At 36.4% G+C, this 8,269-nt stretch overlaps 1 non-coding gene across 1 annotated transcript; it reads left to right on the top strand.

The window, feature by feature from the left end:
- Positions 1 to 7,726: 7,726 nt before the first annotated feature.
- TRNAN-GUU lies at positions 7,727 to 7,800 on the top strand. The gene has a single exon. It is a non-coding gene; the product is annotated as a tRNA-Asn (tRNA).
- The last annotated feature ends 469 nt before the right edge of the window (positions 7,801 to 8,269 follow it).

The following is an 8,269-nucleotide window of genomic DNA, read 5'->3' as shown; positions in this document are numbered from 1 at the left end:
ATGTAATAAGGCCAATGGCCATTAGTGACCTTTATTTCTTGCTTATTTAGTGTCGTTTTGGGATTCGCCTATTTTTTATCAATAAAATGAGGCATTTAGCATTCTAAGTTCTCCAAATCAATTTGTCGCTAGGCCTACCTCGTGCACAAAGAGGTTCCCAAATTAGGACACGCTTTACATTCCCGCACTATGTGTTTAAATCTTGCAATACTATTTATAATTCTCACTGACTTGATTACCTGTTGTTTTTATTTTTTCTTTCTTTTTTATTCCCCTCCCCAAAGGTTAGTTCGTGCACTTGTTGATACCCAATTTTTCCCTGTATTTTTTTTAATATGTAAAATACCTTCAAAATAGCATGTATATACATATATAAGTGTGTCCCAATATTTTATTATTTTTCCTAATTTTTAAAAGATTTTTAAATCAATTTATTGCCTTATTTTGTGGTTCGCATTTGTGAGTTGCGCTGTTGCGAACAAGAGTTTACAATTGCGACATCTGCAGCTGGCTAAAAATAGAGAATTTTGGGATTAGCTCACTTTATTTAAGTTTTGAGACCTAGACTTTGTGGGAGACGATTTTTGAAGAGATTTTCACCCCAACTTTAAAGATTAGTAACTTTAACTTTTTTTTTTGATTAATTTCCATTACTTCTTATTGATTTTCACCACCAGATCTAGATTTCATAGAGTAGATTAGGATTTTTGTATAGAAACATAGGAATTTGTATTTTAGAGATTTAGACCTCGATTTGAGGTCGGATATTGAAACAAATCACATATTTAGACTCGAAGATGAATGGATAATCGGGATTTGATCTTGATTTTGATTTTGACCAAGTGGTCCCGGGTTGATTTTTTGGTAAAATTTTCAAATATCTTACTCCCTCTATTTGAGTTTAAATGGTACACTTTCCTTACTTGTCCGTTCTAAAAAGAATGACACATTTTTATATTTGAAAATAATTAAATTTTAAACTTTTAATTTTACCTGCTTTACCCTTAATGAGAAGCATTTATAGCCACACAAATGTCATCGCCCTACAAAGCTTTTCCTCCTTAAACTTTGTGCCAAGTCAAATTTAATCATCCAAATTGAAACATGGAGTTTATTAATTAACTGAGTTTGATCTTTAAAGAAAATCGAACAACAATGTATAATATAAAAAGGACAACCTAGTACGTTACTTCGAATGATACAACAATGTAACATAATAAACCAAAGCCTCCACAAACGTCGGACACCGTCACTATTTTAGCGTTCATGGACTTAATCCTATACGAAAAATTAAAGCTTTTCTTGAGTTTTTAAAACATAAGATCATGATAATTTGAGGACACATAAACACATAAACATGGGGAACAAACAATTTAAGTACTTACCAACATATCAGCAATTAAGTAAAGCATGGTAATGGTGAGTTAGAAAAGCACAAACCTTGCCGCACTCTTGAAGTTCTTCTCATGAAAACGCTTGGTTTTTTGTAATATCTCCAATATCGAGGTAACTAACAAGGGTTGATAAAACATTAAAGATTACAAGGTTATATAACTAATTAGGGCACCCCACTAAGTATAAAAAAAAGTAAAATTACAATTTACCCTTATAGTAAGCAGTCAAATATTGTAAAGCTATCGGTCAATGACCTCATATTGGTGTAGGGGGGCGGAGATGCCAGATGTTATTTATTATTAAGGCAAACTTCGAGAGAAAAAGTGATTCTCACCCTAGAGAAGGCAATCCGTATAAAACCGAGAACACGAAAATTGTCCAGTCTTCGTTCCTTTTCATGTTCTTTATTTTGCTGCGTCGAGTGCAGGGGAGGACCCACCTTGTTGGACGGGGTTCAGTTGAACCCGCTTTGTTGAAAAAATCAATTATTTTTACCTTGAAATTTCATTAGCAAATTATGAAACAAGTAAATATTATAATATCGGAATCTGCTTGACACTAACAAAAATTGTAGAGCAGTGACAAATGAGTTCAACTTATTATGGCGAGGGTCACAAGTTCGAACCTTTTAAAAAGCAGCGAACTAACTATGTCAGTTCTTTGCTAAACATATATATTATTTTGCCTATTGTTAGGGCTTGATGTTTCCTATTTTGTCGGTGACTCTTTGTTTTCTTACTTCTCTGTATATTATTTTTTTATATATATTTAAATCCAACAAAAGCTATTCTTATTAAACTCCTCCATTTCACTTCAAAAAAATTAAATCTTTCTACAAAGTGAATTTTTGTTCTAGTGCTTTATCAAAATTACTTATAATCTTTTAATATAGTTTAGTTTAGTTTATATTGAAATTATTAATTTGTGTTATACTCAAAATTTTAGTTTGGTGTAAATATCTTTTTCTTTAATAATTTGTATAAATTAGTTTAGTTTGTAATTTTATTTTTCGTGTCTTTTGTTTGTAACAACTTTGTATGTTTAATATCTTAGAGTTTTAGTATGATTTTGAAGTAGGTTAAATACTTTTTGTCACGACCCGCATTCTCCACCCTCGGGAGTCGTGATGGCGCCTACTAGTGAAAGCTAGGCAAGCCAATCAACTGAATTATTTGCCTTGTTTCCATTTTTAAATTCGTTAACAGTTATAATCCAACAATTAATAATCAACAAAATTTAACAAGCGGAAGACTTAATTTAAGTTTTAATGACACTGCTAATACCATTCCATAACCAATCTACCCAAGACTGGTGTCACAACTTTACAGACTCTCTAGGAGTACTGCAAATAAAGGCCTGAAAGAAATAAATACAACACTGTCTCTGGAAATACATGAAAGAAGCAGGAATAGTAGATAGAAGGAAACGCGAAGGCCTGCGGACACCTGCAGGACTACCTTGGGTCGCCTGATGAACAAGAAGCAACAATCTCACTGCGGTCCGAAAACTACAGCACGGGGATCTGCACAAAAGAGTGCAGAGTGTAGTATCAGCACAACCGACCCTATGTACTGGTAAGTGCCTAGCCTAACCTCGGCGAAGTAGTGACGAGGCTAGGACCAGACTACCAAAATAAACCTATGCAGTTAAATCATATACAGCGGAACAATACAAGCAGAAATGTACGGCTAAGGATGGGAGGGGGAAACATGTTGCGGGGACATCGAAGAATAACAGAAGAACAACGAATAAATATAATCACCACAGTTCAATTGAAGATAGGAAGGGGGATCATGCTGCGGGGTACAACAAGTATCAACAGAAATCCAACAATTAAATGTAGAGAAACCATAACTCAGTTATCAATAAAAATCAGAAAATCAAAGACAAGTGCACGGCATCACCCTTCGTGCTTTAACACTCTCTCACAAAACAATGCACGGCATCATCCTTCGTGCTTTAACACTCTCTCACCAAAATAATGCACGGCATCACCCTTCGTGCTTTACACTCTTCCTCACCCAAACAACAATCACAAAGCAATTTGGGCAAGGAAATTAGTAACATCACCATAAAATCAAGTAACAACAGGAAATCAGTAAGTAAGCGTAAAGAACACCATAACTCAATTACCAGTAAAATCAGGAAAATCATGGACAAGTGCACGGCATCACCCTTCGTGCTTTTACTCTCGTCCTCACCATGAAAATCAGTATAATTGGCACGGCGTCACCCTTCGTGCTTTTACCTCACATAATCACTCATATAAAGGCACGGAACGGTACATCGTGCAGCACGACATCACCCTTCGTGCTTTACACTCTGCCTCACAAAATCATACACGGCATCACCCTTCGTGCTTTACACTCTTCCTCACCCAAACAACAAACACAAACAATAAGGGCAAGGAATAAATGAATCATAATAAAATCCCGGAAAGGGAACAATATCAAAACAACAACATCCCGGCAAGGGAACAACATTAAAAGCAACAACGTCCCGGCAAGGGATCAATACCATAATCCTCTTCTCATTTTCACATTTACTTCACAACTTGATTCACAATTTAAGTCAATGCTCTATAAGGTTCAATTTTCAATTATACTTCCACAAATCACTTTACAGCTTGAGCCAACGCTCTTCAATGTACAAATATCAATATTTTTTCTACAAATCTTGCTCAAAAATAGCAACCACCACATTAAACATGAATAATACAAACGGAGTCACATTAATCATAACATAAGACTCACGGGCATGCTTGACACCAACGTATAGATACTCGTCACCATGCCTATACGTCGTACTCAGCAAATAACACATAGCAAATAGGACACAACTCCTAATCCCTCAAGCTAAGGTTAGACCAAACACTTACCTCGATGCCACGAACACAGTTCAAGCCTCAATTATAGCTTTACCTCTTGATTCCACCACCAATTCGCTCGTATCTAGCCACAAGTTACTTAATTACATAAAAAAATGCTAAATGAATCGATTCTAATGTATGGAAATAAGTTTTCTAAAGTTTTCCACAAAAGGTCAAAAATCGACCCCGGGTCCTCATGTTCAAAACTCGAGGTTCGAACAAAAACCCGACTACCATTCACCCACAAACTCAAATATACAATTTGTTTTGAAATCGGACCTCAAATCGAGGTCCAAATCCCCAAAATTTGAAAAACCTAGGTTCTACCCAAGACACCCAATTTCCCCCATGAAATCATTGATTTTGAGTTAAAATCATGTGAAAAGATGTTATGGATTGAAGAAAACTAGTTAGAAATAACTTAAAATCGATTTGGAGAAGAAGTTGCCTTTGAAAAAATCACCCAAGAGTGTTTATGTTTTGAGAAGATATGAAAAATGGTTGAAAATGCATCTAAGTGTGGATTTACAGGTCTCTGATGTCGCAATTGCGAACTCTTCAGAATACTAGAACTTTCGCATTTGCGAACAAAGTGTCGCATTTTCGACCAAGTCAATTATCCAGCCTTCTTCGCATTTGCGATACTTGTGTCGCATTTGCGACTTCAGGCATAAACTAAACACTTCGCATTTGCGAAGTGTATCTCACAAATGCGAGATAATGCTGGCCCGGGGTTCTTCGCATTTGCGAACCCTGCTTGCATCACAATTGCGATGCCTGATCTCGCAAATGCGAGATCAGAGGCCTGCTACACACCTGCAACACAGCAGCAATTTTCCTAAGTCCAATTTCACTCCGTGGCCTGTCCAAAACTCACCCGAGCCCTCGGGGCTCCAAACCAAACATGCACACTAACCCAAAAATATCATACGGACTCGCTCGTGCATTCAAATCACCAAAATAACATCTACAACTATGAATTTAGCATCAAAATCATGAAATCACTTAAGAACATCAAATTTTCCAATTTTCTCAAATAAGGTCCGATTCACGTCATTTCAAGTCTGTTTCTTACCAAACTTCACAGACTCCACTTAAATCACATATAAGACCTGTACCGGGCTCCGGAACCAAGATACGGGCCCGATACCATCAAATTTCAAACACATTTCATTTTCAAAAACTCATGTATTTTTCAGAAAATAATTTTCTTTAAAAATTCATTTCTCGGGCTAGGGACCTCGGAATTCGATTTCGGGCATACGCCAAGTCCCACATTTTCTTATCGACCTCCCGGGATCGTCGGAACGCGGATCCGGGTCCGTTTACTCAAAATGTGGAGCGAAGTTAACTTAAATTTATTTTAAAGGCAAAATTCATTATTTTCACAGATTTTCATATAATGGCTTTTCGGTTACGTGCCCGGACTCCGCACGCAAATCGAGGTGAGGTAAAAAGGAGGTTTTTAGGCCTCAGAACACCGAATTTGTTTCTAACACAAGTGATGACTTTTTGGGTCATCACACTTTTTGGGTAAAATTGCTAAATTTTCTGAAATAAAATTTGTTAATTCATATAGATAAATTTAAAAAAAAAATAAAGGACGAAATTTTCTTTGTTATTATTTTAAATTTCTCCCTACCTTTTTTTTAACAAAAAATAAATGACTTCATTTTGAAGGGATCTGATGAACAAAAAAGAGTTGTACACAAATTATTTTTACCGCTGCACTCATACAATCGACTATCGTGTTCTTTGATTGAACCTGCTTGTACAAAATTCTGGGTCCCCCACCGATGGAGTTTACGTTTGAACTTTATTCGTACAAAAAGTCATCTTTCTAAAAGATTTTCATTTTACAACAGAAATCATATTAAAGGCACTAAGAATCTCTTGCCAAAAAATTTATTTTCACACAATTAATAGGAAGTAAGGACGATGCAACTCAAAAAGTAGTAGACATCACTAAATTTGCTATAACGACGAAGTAAATTATGCTTTGTAACTATCCGACCGGTCGTTTTGAGTTCTAGCGCTCCATTCAGCAGCCTGAGGCTATGAGCAGCTTCATTTCAGGTATTATGACTTGTACGCGTGGTCGGAATTGAATTTCGGGAAGTCCAGAGTTGATTTGGGAAGAGAATTCTTATTTCGGAAGCTTAAAGTTGAAAGAATGAACTAGGATTGGAATTTTAAGTAAACGACCTCGGAATCGGGATCTGAAGGTTCCAGCAGGTTCGTATGATGATTTCGGACTTGGGCGTATTTCTGTTGGATCGGACCGTCGCCTCGGTGTGATTTGCGCATGTTATATTGTTACTTGAGAACTGAAAATGTGAAATTTGCCCTTCGTGGCTTGACATAAATTGATAAGATAATAAAGAGTAAACCTTGAAAATCCTTGATTATTTGTTGAAGGTGTTTTATCTGTTTTCTGGCTTCGTGAATTAGAACTGCTATATAAATCCATAATTTCCTCACATTTTTAGTATAATTGTCAAATGGCCTCTAGTAAGTGTCCAAGTTGACCATCTCGTCTCTACTTCTTCGAGATTAGGCGGGATACTCATTAAGTACACGTTGATTACGTACTCATACTACACTTCTGTGCATTTTTGTTGCACAGGTATATTTATCTCTAGCAGCTACTGGGCGTAGCAGCGCGGATGATTTGGGGGCTAGGTGAGTTGCATTATTCGAGGCGGTCCGTAGCTAGTATAGCACTCTTCAGTACATTGTATTTATTTCCTGTCCATTGTATTCCGGACGGATGTTGTATTTTATTTCCTTATCAGTAGATGCTCATGCACTTGTGACACCGGGTTCTGGGATGGTTTGAAGTATTGTATTTACAGCTTATCATTTAAATTTGTTTTGAGACTACATTCTTTAATATTGCTAAACTTGAAGGAAAATCATAGATTTCAGAAGTATTAAAACGAGAATTTGATTAAGTAACTTGGTTGGCTTGCCTGACAGCAGTGTCCGGCGCCATCACGGTCCTTAGTGAATTTTGGGTCGTGACATGCTTGAACCTGAACAATTAAGGAGGAGTGTATCAATTGAGAGCACTCACCATCACTTTGCATTGTCGTAAGTTACCAATTGAAAGCATACAACAAGCACAGAGGAAGTTAGGTTCTTTTCGTTGCATCATCGACTTTTACAGCTAATATTTATTAGATACGTTGATAAAGCTCTTACGTCATGAACCATGATATATGTTAAGAGTCTTATTTACAATTTTGACAAATCGACTAAAACTTGTGGTGGATTTGTCAAATAGTATATCAATTTCTAACGAGATCTATAATAATTAATATTTCCATTGAATAATGAAGAACCTTTCGTAATATAGAGGCAAAAAGATCTTCAAACCCTTAGTAAATAGGCGTGAATGCTTTCAAAGAGAGCAGACTAAATTTTTTAGAAAAACAAAACGTGGAAATGGTCGATCAACAAGCTGGAATAGCTCAGTTGGTTAGAGCGTGTGGCTGTTAACCACAAGGTCGGAGGTTCAAGCCCTCCTTCTAGCGCATGATTGTGATATAAGCTTTTCCTCAACACCACAAATATAGCTGCTCATCCGGCTCGGGTGAAGTACACAAATAACTTTTAAAGTGGATGGTCTTACAATTTTAGTCTCCGTTTGCCCCATAGACCAGACTTCAAGTATAATAAGTCTTACTCTACCGTGAGGCAAGCGGGGGTCAAAAGTTAAAGACCACTCTAAAAAGTATCATACTTCCATAACTTTTTGCCAGACAAAGTGCATTCATTCTGATTTTAGCCCAGAGAGAGGATAGCGTATGAACTTGGGGCAATTTGCACAAATAGAATCAATAAACGACAAAATGTAATATTTATCGGTCGGCCGAAATTTATTACATCCGCTAGTCAATATATATAAAGAGTAGTTAAAAATATACTTTTCTCATCTTTTTTTAACGTCATTGTTTAATTTTTATTCCTATTCCAAAAGATTTTGCAAAAATGACTTCGCGA

Source organism: Nicotiana attenuata, unplaced genomic scaffold, assembly GCF_001879085.1.
Source record: "Nicotiana attenuata strain UT unplaced genomic scaffold, NIATTr2, whole genome shotgun sequence".
Taxonomy (NCBI): domain Eukaryota; kingdom Viridiplantae; phylum Streptophyta; class Magnoliopsida; order Solanales; family Solanaceae; genus Nicotiana; species Nicotiana attenuata.
The sequence above is the reverse complement of the archived record's forward strand: the minus strand, read 5'-3'. Positions and strand labels throughout refer to the sequence as shown.